Source organism: Crinia signifera, chromosome 6 (assembly GCF_055691185.1).
Source record: "Crinia signifera chromosome 6, ASM5569118v1, whole genome shotgun sequence".
Classification (NCBI taxonomy): Eukaryota; Metazoa; Chordata; class Amphibia; order Anura; family Myobatrachidae; genus Crinia; species Crinia signifera.
The window spans coordinates 69,603,510-69,623,871 of NC_139222.1; the positions used below are offsets into that span (position 1 = coordinate 69,603,510).

Below are 20,362 nucleotides of genomic sequence, written 5' to 3' on the forward strand. Positions count from 1 at the left end.
ACTATACGGCAGCGGGCTTTTCAGACGCCGTTCAGTCTGCCAGTGCCCATGCTACAACATACTGCACGATACTGCGTGGGCTTTGCAAGCGCCAGTCAGTCTGCCGGACGCTAGCTGACCCGCTTGCTTGCCCATGCTAACAACAAACTGCGCGGGCTTTTCAGGCGCCAGTCAGTCTGACGCCCGCTAGCTGACCTGCCTGCCGGACACTAGTTGACCCGCCACACTGTCACCAGCACGTGACCGACCACTATATAGTTTAGCGGGCTTGTTGTTGTCACCCGGCAGGTCACTCTCTGCCGACAGCATGCCGCCATCTTGCCTCTGTTACCCTGGCAACAGTAACAAGCGTCAGGGCGGGGATGCGTGGGATTCTGGGAAATGTAGTGCGTTCCGCTCTCAGGCGCTGGGGGGCCTGCCACACGCCGGAAAGGCACGCCCCCAATTTCCGGAAGCCACTGGTGATGTGTTACCGCGGCACTTCCGAACCTCCAGCCAGCACAGGCGCCTGTTCTGATCTTCAGACTCCTCCCCCTCATGAGGTCGTCAGAGGTTGATCACATGATGTACAGTATGAGGATATAATCACTGCTGCTCCATGTGCCCGGCTTCTTCATTTCAAGTTTGTCTGAAGGCGGGAAGTGTCAGCGCTGCTGCGGAAGAAAGAGGAAGATGTCGGGGACTACCGGGCCGGGTAAGCAGTTCTCTTTCCAAGACAACGATGGTTTCCTCGGAAGACTTACGGAGGGGAGCCGTGGAAATCACACCGGCTCCTAGCCAGAGCTGGCGGCGGAGGAGACTGAGCGGTAAGCGGTGGATGGTGTCTGATGAGATGGGCCCAGGCTTGGTTGGGGAAGGTGGCTACTGTCACTGTGATTCCGGACTCTGTCCCACTCACCTGAGTGCAGGTGTACGTGCGCGGCTCCTTCCCGTGTGTTGCTGAGAGCAGCGCTGCATGTCACATTCACTCCGTAATTTATGGTCTATCCGCGTGTCTCCTATTCTCTCCTGGTATATCCCTAGTGCTCGCACTGGGCCCGCATTATGCTGCTTGTGTAGGTCTCGTGTTCCTTTTTGATGTAGCCATTTTTTTTATCCAATTTTCAGTTGTGTATATTAGGAATCAGAAGTTTATTATTTGAGCTAGCGAACCTGTATGCAGTCCCTGATGGGATATACTAAAAGGAATGACAGTGGAATGACAGTGTTGTCTGCAGATAAGGAATGCCAATTGACTATAATGGGAGAAAATGAATTTTATATTAATATTTCTGAAATTATTGCACATATCAACTATATTTTAGGTATACTTCTTGCTAAGACCATTACACATATTTTACATGCAGAATGACGCGGAATGACGGCTTCCTCCTATGGAATGACGGCCTTTTAATTCGCCATCCTGAAGCCAAAATAGCATTAAAATAGCTCCATTATGCGATATTAAGACCCCGATGTTACGGTGATCCCCATAGCGCACGCGCTCATCCTTTTCCAAATATGTCCGCCTACACCCCTACTCTCGTAAACATGTCACCTGACGCGGAATGACGGCTGCATCCTATGGAATGACGGCCTTTTAATTCGCCATCCTGAAGCCAAAATAGCATTAAAATAGCACAGTGGAATGACAGTGGAATGACAGTGTTGTCTGCAGATAAGGAATGCCAATTGACTATAATGGGAGAAAATGACTTTTATATTAATATTTCTGAAATTATTGCACATATCAACTATATTTTAGGTATACTTCTTGCTAAGACCATTACACATATGTTACATGCAGAATGACGCGGAATGACGGCTGCCTCCTATGGAATGACGGCCTTTTAATTCGCCATCCTGAAGCCAAAATAGCATTAAAATAGCTCCATTATGCGATATTAAGACCCCGATGTTACGGTGATCCCCATAGCGCGCGCGCTCATCCTTTTCCAAATATGTCCGCCTACACCCCTACTCTCGTAAACATGTCACCTGACGCGGAATGACGGCTTCCTCCTATGGAATGACGGCCTTTTAATTCGCCATCCTGTAGCCAAAATAGCATTAAAGCAGCTCCATTATGCGATATTAAGACCCCGATGTTACGGTGATCCCCATAGCGCACGCGCTCATCCTTTTCCAAATATGCTCGCCTACACCCCTGCTCTCATAAACATGTCACATGACGCGGAATGACGGCTGCCTCCTATAGAATGACGGCCTTTTAATTCGCCATCCTGAAGCCAAAATAGCATTAAAATAGCACAGTGGAATGACAGTGTTGTCTGCAGATAAGGAATGCCAATTGACTATATTGGGAGAAAATGACTTTTATATTAATATTTCTGAAATTATTGCACATATCAACTATATTTTAGGTATACTTCTTGCTAAGACCATTACACATATGTTACATGCAGAATGACGCGGAATGACGGCTTCCTCCTATGGAATGACGGCCTTTTAATTCGCCATCCTGAAGCCAAAATAGCATTAAAATAGCTCCATTATGCGATATTAAGACCCCGATGTTACGGTGATCCCCATAGCGCACGCGCTCATCCTTTTCCAAATATGTCCGCCTACACCCCTACTCTCGTAAACATGTCACCTGACGCGGAATGACGGCTGCATCCTATGGAATGACGGCCTTTTAATTCGCCATCCTGAAGCCAAAATAGCATTAAAATAGCTCCATTATGCGATATTAAGACCCCGATGTTACGGTGATCCCCATAGCGCACGCGCTCATCCTTTTCCAAATATGTCCGCCTACACCCCTACTCTCGTAAACATGTCACCTGACGCGGAATGACGGCTTCCTCCTATGGAATGACGGCCTTTTAATTTGCCATCCTGAAGCCAAAATAGCATTAAAGCAGCTCCATTATGCGATATTAAGACCCCGATGTTACGGTGATCCCCATAGCGCACGCGCTCATCCTTTTCCAAATATGTCCGCCTACACCCCTACTCTAGTAAACATGTCACCTGACGCGGAATGACGGCTGCATCCTATGGAATGACGGCCTTTTAATTCGCCATCCTGAAGCCAAAATAGCATTAAAGCAGCTCCATTATGCGATATTAAGACCCCGATGTTACGGTGATCCCCATAGCGCACGCGCTCATCCTTTTCCAAATATGCCCGCCTACACCCCTACTCTCATAAACATGTCACGTGACGCGGAATGACGGCTTCCTCCTATGGAATGACGGCCTTTTAATTTGCCATCCTGAAGCCAAAATAGCATTAAAGCAGCTCCATTATGCGATATTAAGACCCCGATGTTACGGTGATCCCCATAGCGCACGCGCTCATCCTTTTCCAAATATGTCCGCCTACACCCCTACTCTAGTAAACATGTCACCTGACGCGGAATGACGGCTGCATCCTATGGAATGACGGCCTTTTAATTCGCCATCCTGAAGCCAAAATAGCATTAAAGCAGCTCCATTATGCGATATTAAGACCCCGATGTTACGGTGATCCCCATAGCGCACGCGCTCATCCTTTTCCAAATATGCCCGCCTACACCCCTACTCTCATAAACATGTCACCTGACGCGGAATGACGGCTTCCTCCTATGGAATGACGGCCTTTTAATTCGCCATCCTGAAGCCAAAATAGCATTAAAATAGCTCCATTATGCGATATTAAGACCCCGATGTTACGGTGATCCCCATAGCGCACGCGCTCATCCTTTTCCAAATATGTCCGCCTACACCCCTACTCTCGTAAACATGTCACCTGACGCGGAATGACGGCTGCATCCTATGGAATGACGGCCTTTTAATTCGCCATCCTGAAGCCAAAATAGCATTAAAGCCGCTCCATTATGCGATATTAAGACCCCGATGTTACGGTGATCCCCATAGCGCACGCGCTCATCCTTTTCCAAATATGCCCGCCTACACCCCTGCTCTCGTAAACATGTCACATGACGCGGAATGACGGCTGCCTCCTATGGAATGACGGCCTTTTAATTCGCCATCCTGAAGCCAAAATAGCATTAAAATAGCACAGTGGAATGACAGTGGAATGACAGTGTTGTCTGCAGATAAGGAATGCCAATTGACTATAATGGGAGAAAATGACTTTTATATTAATATTTCTGAAATTATTGCACATATCAACTATATTTTAGGTATACTTCTTGCTAAGACCATTACACATATGTTACATGCAGAATGACGCGGAATGACGGCTGCCTCCTATGGAATGACGGCCTTTTAATTCGCCATCCTGAAGCCAAAATAGCATTAAAGCAGCTCCATTATGCGATATTAAGACCCCGATGTTACGGTGATCCCCATAGCGCACGCGCTCATCCTTTTCCAAATATGTCCGCCTACACCCCTGCTCTCGTAAACATGTCACGTGACGCGGAATGACGGCTGCCTCCTATGGAATGACGGCCTTTTAATTCGCCATCCTGAAGCCAAAATAGCATTAAAGCAGCTCCATTATGCGATATTAAGACCCCGATTTTACTATGATCCAATAAGCGCACACACTAACCTCTTTCCGTATACGCCTGCCTACACCCCTACTCTTATTAATATGTCAAATTACTTTGTTTTTTTTTTGGTACTTGTGTGTTATTGCGGTGCCCGTTACGTAGCGTCCCTGTCAAAATAGGCGTAGTGTTCCCGCGGCCAGCGTAGTTTAGTGTTCCCGCCCGTCGAGCCGGAGCTTACGTAGTTAGCGTAGTTAGTCAGTGTTATGCAGTTAGCGTAGTCAGTGATCGCATATTGTATTGTGTGGGAACCATCTACTTGTTGTCTACAAATGGTCCCACATCCCTATAGATGATGTGTGTGATTTTTTACACTTTGCCGGGACATTAGGACAAGTCGGCCTAATGTCGGCCCCGACTTCCACTGAGCTCCCCCCGGCAGCTCCTGATATGATTTGGCACTTGATGTGCCATTTTTTGCATATGATAAATCGGATCGATTCAAATCCGGGGGAGCTGCAGGAGAGCAGGGTCTAGGGGGAGCTTGCGGCGGGGGGGGGGGGGGGGTCAGGGTCCGCCTGGGGGAGCGGGGACCAGAGACCGGAGAGACTGGGCGGACGCTGATTGCCCGAGAGCTCAGCCAATCAGCGACCGCCCTGCCCACCCAGTCTTTTGAATAGGATGTTTCCTATTCTCCCGCTCGCCGATACCTGGACTCTGCTTTGTGCCGTGCGCTCCCGCCTGTCGCTACCTATCCAGTCCACCCGCTAGCCCACTACCCCTCCTGCAGCTGGACCGGACCCCGATCCCCGCCACCTCTCCTGCCACTAGCTGACTACCCCCTCTGCATCACCCACGGACCGGACCCTGCTCTCCGGTCTCTGGTCCCCACTCACCCAGACCAGCTCAATGCCGGCTGCACATAAGATTTATCTTATGTGCAGACCGTCCGACATCCAGATCTGATCCGTTGCGCACGGGACCACGCATCGGATGAGATCGGATGTCATACCCTACGCGATTTGGGCAATTTCACCCGATTTCTTGGCCCGATCCTCCAGAATCGGGTGAAATCGGGCCCAAATTGTGTAGTGTATGGGGGCCTTAAGAGATGAAATACACATGAATGAGTGGCAGTGAGGATGCTGACAGTCAGAAAACCAACACCGGCATCCTGTAAGACGGAATCCTGAAAGGGGTCTTGTAAGTATACTTTACAGCCCCTTCCTATCCCTAACCTTCCCCCAACCACACAGACTAACCCTAGTACTCTGCTTACTAAACCGAACCCTCCCACCCCAAAGCCTAGCCTTAAACACATTTGGGGGGGGCGTGGCCAGGACGCTGAGCTGAGCAGACGTGGGCTGCTGGAGCTCCCACTATCAAGGCCAAAACCTGGTGCCCAGAGCCTCATCCCTACCCACAACTGCCCCGGATCACTTGCCCGGGGCCCCCTCGCACAGCTGACTAGTGCCGCAGAGCCGGGGGACATTCCCGGAGTCCCCACGGGTTGCGGCCTACTCGCGGTGGTGGAGCCGGGGCCTCGAGTTTTGCGGCTGCCCGCGACGCGGTTCCGGGTCCAGCCAGCCGCGCCCGGAGTGGCTGGAGTGAAGCAGAGACCCCCAGCAGCCCGTGCAGCCCACCCAGGAGCGGGAGGAGGCTGGCAGCGGGCTGAGGATCTGCTGCTGTCGCCCGAGGAGTCCTCCCTGTTGTGATCCCCTCTGCTTCAGGGAGATGGCGGCCATCTTGGATCCGGAGCTGCAGCCTAAGACCTCTGCTGCTCTGCCCCGGCATACTGTGCTCCACACGGATTCCTGCAGACCCCCAGCTGCCCCCAGCAAGCTGCAGTAAGTGGCACTCAGTGCCTTCTTTACAGCTACCCTAGCCTACATTAATATAACACCTCACAGGGCATATTACTGTACTGCACTGCCTTCACTCACATACTGGGTGGCAAGCCCCTCTGTACTGTACTGCAGGGTAAGCTCAGCCTGGGCATGAGATAGTGGGTACACAAAATAAGTGTCTCCTGTGCGCCACCTACTCTGAATCTACACTACTGCTCCTTACTTCACTATACTGCTACAACCAGAATTGATCGGGACACAGTGATCTCACCCCCCTCCTGCTAGCTGTGAATCCCTACCTTATCATTCAGCCCATTGGGGAGTCAGTGTTCTCAGGAATGGGTCTTGTGTACATTTGATGTGACGGCCTCCCATTCACCCCATTATGTCAAGGCGGATGCTGTGAGACTGTCCTCTTTCTGCATGAGTGCAGCCTGACAGTTCTGTTTATGTGAAATTGCTACCGACCCCCTTGACCCTATTAAGGAATTGATTTAAGAGAAGTCTATGTTCCTGCCTTCGCCATTATGAGATCGCGCAAAAACAAGGTGTCTAAGACAGTGTCCCAGGTGGCTTTTTTCAAACCGTCTCCCAGATCCTCTAAATCTGAAAATGCTCCACCTTCCACATCGTCTCCCACTTCACTATTCCCTACGTCAGCCCCTTCCCTGGCTTCTCCTCTGGAGACCCCAACCTGCAGGGAGCTTCCTGATGATGAGGCGCTGACAGTTGGCACCTTGAAATTTCTACTTACACAACTGAAAGATGAAGTATCCGCGGAAATACGTACATCCCTACAGTCGTGCCAGCGTTCCATAAACGAACTGGGAGAACGTACGGATGCTTCGGAGTTGAAAATGGGGGAGGTGGTTGCTTCCCATAACGATTTGATTGATCTGGAGACGGAAGTCGCCTTGTTACGGGATAAAGTTGCAGACTTGGAGGATCGCTCCCGCAGGAATAACCTTAAGCTAAGGGGCATTCCTGACAACGTCTCTAACAGTAGCCTTCATGATGTGACTTTGGAGATTTTCAAGAAGCTCCTTCCATCGGCCTCGGCTTCCGACCTGTTGATAGACCGGATTCATAGGCTTCCACGAGCCATCAACGCCCCTGAGGGTGCACCCAGAGACGTCCTCATGCGTGTACATTTCTACCACATTAAAGAGGCTCTCCTAAAAGCGGCGAGACCCTCCTCTGAGACAGCTGCTGCCTTGGGCTCCTATCAGTTGTTTGGGGACCTGTCGCAGGCAACCTTAGCTAAGAGGAGAGCGCTACAACCTATTACCTTATCGCTCAGGAAGGCCAATGTCCTTTACCGTTGGGGTTTCCCGACTCGACTACTGATTGTACGTGAGGGGTCAACCATCTCTATCTCCTCAATGGAGGACGGTTTGAAAATATTGCAGAAATGGAACATCCCGGTAACTCACCCAGGGGACTCTCCAAACCGCCGGCTTCAGCAGGACTGGTCGACGGTGGAGTAAGTCCACGCCGGTGGGGAAGGACGCGCCCAATGGCGCCTTCTCGCTGGTGGTATTCCCAAATTATTTGGAAAGTGGATACCCTGTGATACGTCTTTTATTAATAGTGCCCACATAGCCCTAATTATCCTGTTGAATTAAGCATATAGAGCATAATTGTTTTACAACGTACTTATGTTATTAGCCATGTCTGATGTAGCAAACCGTTAATTGCACTGCATGTGGCAGGCCGGCCCCGGTCTCTCCTTGGAGCGCTCCAGGTGTCCTCTAAGATGCGCCCTATACCTCCTGTTGGCGCACTGTATCTGTTCACTAGTCTATGCCGACTTGGGGGACGTGCCGAGGAGTGAGCGGAGGGCCTGCTGTCTGTGGCGGGCCTCAGCACTTGGTCTAATGTCGTTTAAATATATTGTAATATTAAAACTACCGTGGGGACCTCCGAAGGGGGCCTCCTGATCCCCGTTATGTTTTAACCTATGAGCAAGGGCTCTGTGTCCCTGTTGCATTTCTATTATCTTATTCCTGCAATGTTTGATATTGGCATTAAGGAGATCGGTAGAGTTTAGTATAGTCTGTTTAAGCCTGTTTTAATACTAGTTTGGATTTAACTACCTTGGGGTGTTAGGCCACTACCCCCCTTTTTGAACTATGTGTGAGGTACTTTTTGCTTGGTGCCTCTTCTCGACTCTTCTTAGAGTCGCTGTCTTTACATCTCTGTCTCCTATTCTCCCTGCTTAACCTATCCTTTCTTCTTACTATCCCTCCTCTCGGGGTCCCGGTGTGGGTGAGTTATTATGAGATTGTACTCTGCCTAGATAGTTAAACTTTTACCCAAGTTAGATTATGGTTAACATTCTATCGCTGAATGTGAAGGGGCTCAATTCCCCCCATAAACGCAGAGTTGCTCTGGCCACCTTCCATAAATTGAAGGCTCATATAGTTGCACTACAAGAAACACACTTTAAGAAATCGTCCCCTCCTAAGTTCTCAGATGCTAGATATCCCCAGTGTTATTCAGCCAATGGTCCCCTTAAGAAAGCTGGTGTTGCAATTCTGTTTTCTGTTCACTGTCCTTTTACACTCTCTTTTCAACACTCTGATTCGGAGGGCAGATTTATCATTTTAGTGGGTAAATTGGATGAAGTGGAGGTAACCCTGGTTGCCTGCTATGCTCCAAATACTGGGCAGGTAAAGTTCGTAAGGAGACTCTGTGCATTGGTGCAGAAGCATACAAGGGGAGCCCTCATTGTTCTGGGAGACTTCAATATGGTCTTGGACCCCAATATTGATAGATCGGGCCATTGCTCTAGAAGGGGGACCCAAGCAGCAGACCACTCCTCCAGGTTTAGGCAGATCATTAATGAATTTGACCTACATGATGCTTGGCGTGCTAAGCACCAAGGGAAGCGAGATTATACGTTCTTCTCTCACCCTCACCAAACTTATTCTAGGATAGACTTAGCGCTAACAGATAAATGGATTTTAGAATCTCTACGTAAAATTGAAATACTACCCATTACTTGGTCGGACCATGCCCCCTTGTTTATCTCCTGGGATCAATCTCGCTATAGAGCTCCCCCGGGCCCCTGGAGACTGGGTAAATCGGCCTTGTCCCACCCTGAATCCCTTCAGTTTATTAAGGACGCTCTTACTTCCTATATCTCTACTAATCACCCCAACGACACCTCCATATTCAATCATTGGTGTTCGCTCAAAGCGGTAATCCGAGGTTCTGCCATTCAGGCAGCCTCCAGGTTAAAAAAGGCTCAAATCAAAGAGCGCTTACTAGCTGAAGAAGAATTAACTAGATTGGAGTCTGCCCATAAAGCGAACCCCTCAGATAGGGCTCTACATAAAGAACTGGTTCAAGCTAGAGATAAAGTTAATTCATTTTCTATGCAAGAAGTACAAAAGAATCTAGCCAAATTAAATCAGCGGTTTTACATTTTTGGGAATAAAGCGGGGCGCCTTTTGGCGAGGAAATTAAGAGGCCATAGAGCCAGGGCAAAAATTAACCTTCTAATTAACTCCCAGGGCTCGAGAGTGGTAGACCCTTTTAGCATTGCGAATACCTTCGCTGATTACTACTCACAGCTATATAATCTCAACTCAGACCCACTTACTTACCAACCCACGACAGCCGACATAGATAACTTTCTGAACAGCATCAATCTCCCAAAATTGGACCGAGACATCGCTGTCTCTATGCTCTCCCTGGTCCACTTCCGAAATAGAGGCTGCTATCGACTCTTTGCCACGAGATAAAGCCCCTGGCCCGGATGGATATCCCTCCACCTTCTATAAATGCTTCAAGTCAGAACTTATCCCTGTACTGTTAACTGTCTTTAGTGAAGCCTCGGAATCCAAGGGCTTCCCTAGGGAAATGCTTGAGGCGAGAATAGTGGCGATCCCCAAACCTGGTAAACCTGCAACCTCGGCCCAGAACTTTTGCCTTATAGCCCTTTTAAACACGGACCTTAAACTATACGCTAAATTAGTCGCCAATCGTTTGGCTCCTCTGCTTCCTGCTTTGGTGGCAGCCGATCAGGTGGGATTTGTCCCGGGGAGGCAGGCACCGGATAATACAAGAAGGGTTTTTGATATTGTGGAGTACTGTAATATGAATCTAGAGCCCTTATTGTTGCTTTCTCTTGACGCTGAGAAAGCGTTCGATAGGCTCCATTGGGGTTATCTTAGTTCGGTTCTGATGCATTTTGGGATAGAAGGTAGATTTTTGAATTCCATACTTGCCCTGTATTCCTGTCCTTCCGCAAGGGTCTTCGTGAACGGCTGCCTGTCCTCTAGCTTTAATATTACCAACGGGACCAGACAGGGTTGCCCCCTGTCCCCACTAATTTTCGTTCTGGCTATAGAACCTTTGGCGGAAAAAATTAGGACAAACAGCCAAATAGTGGGCCCAGTTGTGGGTGAGATTCCCCATAAAATTTGTATGTTTTCAGATGACATACTTTTATGTCTTCTGGATCCTGAGAGCTCCCTCCCTGCTCTACACGAGACTCTGGAGGAATATTCCAAAGTATCCTTTTATAAGCTTAATACCTCTAAGACTGAAGCCCTCCAACTGCATATCCCTCCCGCGGTAACTACAGTATTAAAAGACAAATACCAATATGCCTGGCAGAACAAATCGATTAAATATCTGGGGGTGCATGTAGCTTGGGATCTCAATATTATAGATTGTAATTTTATCCCTTTACTGAATGCTTTTGAAAAGCTCATTACTGAATGGTCCATACACGAGATCTCCTGGTTAGGTAGAGTAGCAGCGTCAAAGATGGTCTTGCTACCTAAGCTCATGTATTTGTTCAGAGCTATCCCTCGGATCCTCCCTACTTCTCTTATTTGTAAATTCAATGCCTTATTTTCTAAATACATTTGGAAGGGTTCCAGGCCCAGGATCTCCAGAGGAGTGCTCTCGCTGCCTAAGGACAGGGGGGGAGTGGCCTATCCGGATATCGAGAGATATCAATTGGCTTGTCGGCTTAGTCAAGCTAGAGACTGGTTCGCGCCGCACTCCCCTAAGCCTTGGGTGGTGATAGAACGCTCTTTCTCCCCAAGACTGGGCCTAAACGACCTATTTTGGATTCCCCCTCAGGTCTCCCCTAAATGGTCTGGCCCTGGGACATCTATCAAAGCTACGGTAACGGTTTGGCATAAAGCTATCACTGGCGCGGAGGGAGTTTCCCTGCCTGGACCCGACCTGTCACTTAAAGCTATATCGAGACTCATTCCCAATCTGAAGCTAGACTCTTGGATAGAGGCAGGAATAGTGTCCCTTAGACAGATGTACCACGAGGGTAATCTTTTACAGTTCTCTTCTTTACAGGAGAGATACGGGGTACTCAAGCAGGACTTTTATAAATACCTTCAAATACGGCACTGGTTGTCATCCTCATTTAAAAGTACCACGGCCAGCCCCTCCTTCCCTAATTACGTACTCTCTTATTTGACTTCACAGAACCATAGAGGGGGTATTTCAAGATGGTATAGATACTTGGTTACTAAAGGGAAAAAAGGTAAATTACCGGCCCAGCTGAAGTGGGAGGTGGATCTGTCCACTACCTTCACGGAGGAGGAGTGGAACGCTATTCTCTACTCTGGCTTTAAAATGTCTAGATGCCTCTACCACTCTGAGATGTTTTACAGGTTGTGCCACAGAGCGTACTTCACCCCCCAGCGGCTCCACGGGATCTGGCCCACCGTCTCCAAACTTTTCTGGAGGAGCTGTGGCAGTGTGGGTTCCCTGTACCACATCTTCTGGGAATGTGCGTTAATACGTCCGCTGTGGGGTGAAGTGTTCTCCCTTATTAGTGATGTTTTGAGAGTTAGTATCCCTTTGGACCCAATAATAGCTCTACTACATCATTGTATGCAGCTTCCCAAGGGAGACCTATACATTCTTCGACACATTCTGATAGCCACCAAAGCTGCCATAGGTCAACTTTGGAAATCCTTAGATGTCCCTTCCATGCCACATATAATTTCTAGTATTCATAAGCATTTTCTATTCGAGACATCCAACGTTAAATATACATCTTCGTCAATAGGTTTAAATGGAGTGAATATAGGGAGTCCCATGGCCTTCCACTGTCTCACACAGACACTGCAGACCCAGCAACCCTTCTATCCCCTCCGCACTCTGTGGATGACGGCTCTACTTAGGAGCTAGTTGTCCCCTTATGGCCCCCTGCCTATTGGACCTCTCCGCCTCATAACTCACCCCAGGACCTTTTCCTTTCCTTTTCACCCCTTTCTTTCCCTCTTTTCATCTTTTATCTTCTTATTTTTCTCTCCGCACTTTCCTCCTTTTCTCTTCTTAACTCATAAATTTAAAACTCTTGTATGTTTCACACCTATGTAATTGTAATGTCTTTTTACAATTTATTCAGATATTTTGCACAATCGAAACCAAAACCAAACATTGGTTACTGATTCTATTGTTATATGTGTTCAAGACTCAATAAAAAGTTATTATTGGAAAAAAAAAAAAAAAAACATTTCTAAGTGCATAACCCTAACGCCCACCTACCCAGAATTGACCTATGTCATCCCTAGTGCCTAAACCTTAACCCCCCCCCCCCCCAGCCATTCCTAACGCACATACTTGCATTCAACATTCCGCCGTAGGCATTTCCAATGATCTTGGTATTCTGGGGCAATACTCCTGGTGGTAGTCGGTATGCAGGGGTGAGTATTGTGAATGCCAGCATACCCACCGCCCCAGTGCTAACTAAAAAGTTACAGCCAGGACCATGCTCAACCTACAGTACATACCAGCTTGGCCAATGCTGATGGACACCTGTCCACAGAGGGACACCTCTACACATAATGATGCTACTTTTCCAGAGCTGGGATGCCATACTCAATCCCAAGGCTGCTATTTTTCTTTCACCGGCAAGATCAAAATGGTGGCCAGATCTGGCGGTATGTCATAAAGTTGTTTACTGCCACACTTCAAGCACTTTTGTGAAAAAAAAAACCTGGTAATTGTGTATTATCACAGTGCCTGGCTATGCTACCTTTTCAGCGCAGGCTAAGCTACGTTAGCGTAGCCCAAAAGCTGCCTAGCGTAGTCAGCGTAGTGACTCCGCGGCAGCCCTGCGTAGTCAGCGCAGTGTCCCCATCAGGCAGCTAGCCAGCGTACTGTCCCCAGGAGAGCTGCGGCTCTGTCCCCAGCATCCCTGGCCAGCCTAGTGAGTGCCTCTCACACAACGCTGGTAACCGCCAGATCCCCTGCGCTGGCAGACACCAGCGGAGAGGGGATCATGCAGGTCTGAGACGTCTCAGTAATTATTGCGGCAGGGTACGGCAGGGTTAGGGGTTCGGTAGCACGTGCGTCTCCTGCGCAAAGGGGGGGGGGGGTTTGGCAGCAAGTGCGTCTCATGCACAATAAAGGAGTCATTTGCCAGTGCTCCATGTTACTTACTGGCAAATGCCTCCATTTAAAACCCCCACTATCCACGTCAGCCTGAAGCGTGGCGAGCGTAGCAAGCCCCGCAAAGGGGACGCGTTGATGTGTTACATGTCCTCCCGACCTTTTCATACCCCCACTATCCACGTCAGCGGGGAGTTGATTTTAGAAAAGTGTGGCAAGCGCAGCGAGCCACCGAGTCCGAAGCGCGGCAATAGTGGGGGTATGAAAGGGTCAGGAGGATGCTTGACGCTGCACTCACCGCACTTTGGGCTGGCGTGGATAGTGGGGGTGTTTCAGGAACACATTCACACCTGTCATGTCAGGCAGGTTAAAATGGTCAATGGTTCCCACACAATACAATATGCGATCACTGACTACGCTAACTGCATAACACTGACTGACTACGCTAACTACGTAAGCTCCGGCTCGACGGGCGGGAACACTAAACTACGCTGGCCGCGGGAACACTACGCCTATTTTGACAGGGACGCTACGTAACGGGCACCGCAATAACACACAAGTACCCAAAAAAAAACAAAGTAATTTGACATATTAATAAGAGTAGGGGTGTAGGCAGGCGTATACGGAAAGAGGTTAGTGTGTGCGCTTATTGGATCATAGTAAAATCGGGGTCTTAATATCGCATAATGGAGCTGCTTTAATGCTATTTTGGCTTCAGGATGGCGAATTAAAAGGCCGTCATTCCATAGGAGGCAGCCGTCATTCCGTGTCATTCTGCATGTAAAATATGTGTAATGGTCTTAGCAAGAAGTATACCTAAAATATAGTTGATATGTGCAATAATTTCAGAAATATTAATATAAAATTCATTTTCTCCCATTATAGTCAATTGGCATTCCTTATCTGCAGACAACACTGTCATTCCACTGTCATTCCACTGTGCTATTTTAATGCTATTTTGGCTTCAGGATGGCGAATTAAAAGGCCGTCATTCCATAGGATGCAGCCGTCATTCCGCGTCAGGTGACATGTTTACGAGAGTAGGGGTGTAGGCGGACATATTTGGAAAAGGATGAGCGCGTGCGCTATGGGGATCACCGTAACATCGGGGTCTTAATATCGCATAATGGAGCTGCTTTAATGCTATTTTGGCTTCAGGATGGCGAATTAAAAGGCCGTCATTCCATAGGAGGCAGCCGTCATTCCGCGTCAGGTGACATGTTTACGAGAGTAGGGGTATAGGCGGACATATTTGGAAAAGGATGAGCGCGTGCGCTATGGGGATCACCGTAACATCGGGGTCTTAATATCGCATAATGGAGCTGCTTTAATGCTATTTTGGCTACAGGATGGCGAATTAAAAGGCCGTCATTCCATAGGAGGAAGCCGTCATTCCGCGTCATGTGACATGTTTATGAGAGCAGGGGTGTAGGCGGGCATATTTGGAAAAGGATGAGCGCGTGCGCTATGGGGATCACCGTAACATCGGGGTCTTAATATCGCATAATGGAGCTATTTTAATGCTATTTTGGCTTCAGGATGGCGAATTAAAAGGCCGTCATTCCATAGGAGGCAGCCGTCATTCCGCGTCATGTGACATGTTTATGAGAGCAGGGGTGTAGGCGGGCATATTTGGAAAAGGATGAGCGCGTGCGCTATGGGGATCACCGTAACATCGGGGTCTTAATATCGCATAATGGAGCTATTTTAATGCTATTTTGGCTTCAGGATGGCGAATTAAAAGGCCGTCATTCCATAGGATGCAGCCGTCATTCCGCGTCAGGTGACATGTTTACGAGAGTAGGGGTGTAGGCGGACATATTTGGAAAAGGATGAGCGCGTGCGCTATGGGGATCACCGTAACATCGGGGTCTTAATATCGCATAATGGAGCTATTTTAATGCTATTTTGGCTTCAGGATGGCGAATTAAAAGGCCGTCATTCCATAGGATGCAGCCGTCATTCCGCGTCAGGTGACATGTTTACGAGAGTAGGGGTGTAGGCGGACATATTTGGTAAAGGATGAGCGCGTGCGCTATGGGGATCACCGTAACATCGGGGTCTTAATATCGCATAATGGAGCTGCTTTAATGCTATTTTGGCTTCAGGATGGCGAATTAAAAGGCCGTCACTCCATAGGAGGCAGCCGTCATTCCGCGTCACGTGACATGTTTACGAGAGTAGGCGGGCATATTTGGAAAAGGATGAGCGCGTGCGCTATGGGGATCACCGTAACATCAGGGTCTTAATATCGCATAATGGAGCTGCTTTAATGCTATTTTGGCTTCAGGATGGCGAATTAAAAGGCCGTCATTCCATAGGAGGCAGCCGTCATTCCGCGTCAGGTGACATGTTAACGAGAGTAGGGGTGTAGGCGGACATATTTGGAAAAGGATGAGCGCGTGCGCTATGGGGATCACCGTAACATCGGGGTCTTAATATCGCATAATGGAGCTATTTTAATGCTATTTTGGCTTCAGGATGGCAATTTAAAAGGCTGTCATTCCATAGGAGGCAGCCGTCATTCCGCGTCAGGTGACATGTTTACGAGAGTAGGGGTGTAGGCGGGCATATTTGGAAAAGGATGAGCGCGTGCGCTATGGGGATCACCGTAACATCGGGGTCTTAATATCGCATAATGGAGCTATTTTAATGCTATTTTGGCTTCAGGATGGCGAATTAAAAGGCCGTCATTCCATAGGAGGCAGCCGTCATTCCGCGTCAGGTGACATGTTTACGAGAGTAGGGGTGTAGGCGGGCATATTTGGAAAAGGATGAGCGCGTGCGCTATGGGGATCACCGTAACATCGGGGTCTTAATATCGCATAATGGAGCTGCTTTAATGCTATTTTGGCTTCAGGATGGCGAATTAAAAGGCCGTCATTCCATAGGAGGCAGCCGTCATTCCGCGTCAGGTGACTTGTTTACGAGAGTAGGGGTGTAGGCGGGCATATTTGGAAAAGGATGAGCGCGTGCGCTATGGGGATCACCGTAACATCGGGGTCTTAATATCGCATAATGGAGCTGCTTTAATGCTATTTTGGCTTCAGGATGGCGAATTAAAAGGCCGTCATTCCATAGGATGCAGCCGTCATTCCGCGTCATTCTGCATGTAAAATATGTGTAATGGTCTTAGCAAGAAGTATACCAAAAATATAGTTGATATGTGCAATAATTTCAGAAATATTAATATAAAAGTCATTTTCTCCCATTATAGTCAATTGGCATTCCTTATCTGCAGACAACACTGTCATTCCACTGTCATTCCTTTTAGTACATCCCGTCCCTGATTTATACAGTTATTACTGACAGATTTATATTCCCCCTCCAGGTATGCGGTGACCCAGGGCATGATGGGAAAATTGTGAAAACTGAAGGGGATCTAGACACTACTGTTATTACTGCAAGCCTTCTAACAACACAGCTGCTGCAGCCGGGTGCACTGCATTGAATAAACTACAATTCCCACAGCCCTTGCTCCTTTCAGTTTCTTAATTGCACTGTGATGCTCCCGCCAACGTCAGGTTAAGAGGAGCACAGTGGGAAAGTTACATCAGCCCAGCATGTGTATCCGTATGTACAATCTGAAATGAGTGCAGGTCTACACGGCACTGGTGTACAGTCAGTGCACTGCTAGCTGGCTAGCAGTATTGGTGACTCTAACGCAGGCATGTCCAACGTTGGCCCTCCAGATGTTGTGAAACTACACATCTCAGCATGCTTTGCCACAGTTTGGCTATTAGAAAATGCTAAAACTATTGCAAAGCATGCTGGGATGTGTAGTTTCAAAACATCTGGAGGGCCAACGTTGGACATGCCTGCTCTAACGGATGGCCATCGTTGCCATAGATGGTGTTGAAATATGGTATGGATGTCCATCGATCGCTTTACCTGTCGATGGTCATCCATTTTTGTAAACTAACTGGCAAATACATCCGGAAATGAAAAAGACCCTTGCATTAAATGGTACAAGGTAATTTACCATTCTAACAATGTTTTCAGATGGGTACCATATTATCTTGTTTTGTTTAAAATTCGCAAAAAAAAACCTTCTTGTGCTATAATTATCATAAGCATCGGTCAGTCTGCATATATTTTTCCATATTTTTTGTGCACAAATTGGATTCTCCTTATTGGTACCACTAAATCATTACTATATGCATATTATTGCAAATTCCTATTCATCAATTGAATATTGCTGAACCTTCTAAATTTATTACGGCTTATAAAATCGGGATCCCAATTCAGCATCAGATTTGCTATATATTCAATTTTTATTATATTTTTTTATGTATTGTATAAATATTGTATTTATATGTTTATTTTTATATAAAGTTTGAAACAGCAACAGTGTGTCCATCCTTCATTTTCTCCAGCCGAATATACTGTGTTTCTAGTATTATCACTCAGCAGCGCAAATACACTTCAACTCCTTCCATTTTAATATCATCTTGTTCTGGCCATAACCACCCACCTCTGGCTGGATGCATCACTTGCATACAACTGTCCATTAATTTCTGCTGATACAATTCTCCAAAATAAAGATTCAGAACATAAGTAATCGATTGTTGAAAAAGAATCATATACTTTTGAATGGCACGTATATTCCTTTTCAACTCTGTGGAGAGCCCTCCATATATCTCAATTTTAATTCACAAAACCATTGTATTCTATACCTCGGTAGAGAAGGTCTCTTTATAGTTTGTATATTTCTATCCATATAGTTAGAGGTTACTAAATTAAAATCTCCATTATTTATAAGGTTACATGTCAAGAATAGTCTGAGTATTTCTAATACCTTTAAAAATATAGATATTCAGGGCCATCTCAACATCAGTGAAGGCCCCTGGGCAAAATAATTCACTGGGCCCTCAATGATGTTGAGATTGCCCTGTGCCCATAGGAAGAGGGTATAGATGCCCACTGATTAACACAAGCCGACATCACACAGTGTGCACCTCACAATGCCACCGGCAGACAGCAGCAGTACACAGCCGGCAGGGGCACAATATATGGGCAGGAGGGGGGATTATAGCAGCACTGACACGGGTTACACCGGTCCGAGTGTCAGCTACTGGGGCATGCACACGATATGGGTGACTCAGGGAGGGGAGTGAGCTCCGGGGTCAGGCCGGACGATATTTGGCACAGGGCATTATCAATAGCCGCCTCCTTCTGGTGGATCATGTCAGCACCAGCCACCCTTTCAACATGCAGTGGGGTAGGGATGATCTATATACAATGTAGGGAGTGACGCTACTCCTACTGTGTGCCCGAGATACAGATGCCGGTGTCAGAGCTTCCTCATCACCATTGTTTTAAAAGGCCCACATGTGCAGAATATACTGAGTGTGAGGAGTCCGACTCTGCCCAGCGACTATTCATTCGCTCCTGCCCAGGTTCCCCGGAGCACCTTCCTGCCCCGGCAGTCCTCCCATCACTTATCAGGGATGATCCAGGCAGCGGCAGCACTAAATTGCCGGCGGGGATAGAAATGCTGCTGAATTTCAAAAGACTGAATTCTCTCAGCCAATCAGCATCCGGCCAGTCTTTTAAAATTCAGCAGTGCTTCCCACCCCAATGGTGGGTAGCACTACAAGCTGTCTGCCACAGTGTCTTGGATTTCCACTGCCCACCACCGTGCCGGCTTTCCCATTGCTATAATTATCATAAGCATCGGTCAGTCTGCATATATTTTTCCATATTTTTTGTGCACAAATTGGATTCTCCTTATTGGTACCACTAAATCATTACTATATGCATATTATTGCAAATTCCTATTCATCAATTGAATATTGCTGAACCTTCTAAATTTATTACGACTTATAAAATCGGGATCCCAATTCAGCATCAGATTTGCTATATATTCAATTTTTATTATATTTTTTATGTATTGTATAAATATTGTATTTATATGTTTATTTTTATATAAAGTTTGAAACAGCAACAGTGTGTCCATCCTTCATTTTCTCCAGCCGAATATACTGTGTTTCTAGTATTATCACTCAGCAGCGCAAATACACTTCAACTCCTTCCATTTTAATATCATCTTGTTCTGGCCATAACCACCCACCTCTGGCTGGATGCATCACTTGCATACAACTGTCCATTAATTTCTGCTGATACAATTCTCCAAAATAAAGATTCAGAACATAAGTAATCGATTGTTGAAAAAGAATCATATACTTTTGAATGGCACGTATATTCCTTTTCAACTGTGTGGAGAGCCCTCCATATATCTCAATTTTAATTCACAAAACCATTGTATTCTATACCTCGGTAGAGAAGGTCTCTTTATAGTTTGTATATTTCTATCCATATAGTTAGAGGTTACTAAATTAAAATCTCCATTATTTATAAGGTTACATGTCAAGAATAGTCTGAGTATTTCTGATACCTTTAAAAATATAGATATTCAGGGCCATCTCAACATCAGTGAAGGCCCCTGGGCAAAATAATTCACTGGGCCCTCAATGATGTTGAGATTGCCCTGTGCCCATAGGAAGAGGGTATAGATGCCCACTGATTAACACAAGCCGACATCACACAGTGTGCACCTCACAATGCCACCGGCAGACAGCAGCAGTACACAGCCGGCAGGGGCACAATATATGGGCAGGAGGGGGGATTATAGCAGCACTGACACGGGTTACACCGATCCGAGTGTCAGCTACTGGGGCATGCACACGA

General features: G+C 47.2%; 1 protein-coding gene and 1 long non-coding RNA gene across 2 annotated transcripts in view; one reads left to right on the forward strand and one right to left on the reverse strand.

Moving 5' to 3' along the window:
• The window catches only part of POLR3A (RNA polymerase III subunit A), a 43,935-nt gene extending 43,617 nt beyond the window's left edge, over nt 1-318 (reverse strand). Inside the window, exon 1 of the mRNA XM_083146258.1 lies at nt 196-318. The gene's annotated coding sequence lies outside the window, so the exon portion shown is untranslated. The remainder of the gene's footprint in view (nt 1-195) is intronic.
• On the forward strand, nt 8-19,619 carry LOC146007701 (uncharacterized). Its single transcript, XR_014444388.1, has 2 exons — nt 8-806; nt 17,004-19,619. It is a non-coding gene; the product is annotated as an uncharacterized LOC146007701 (long non-coding RNA).
• The last annotated feature ends 743 nt before the right edge of the window (nt 19,620-20,362 follow it).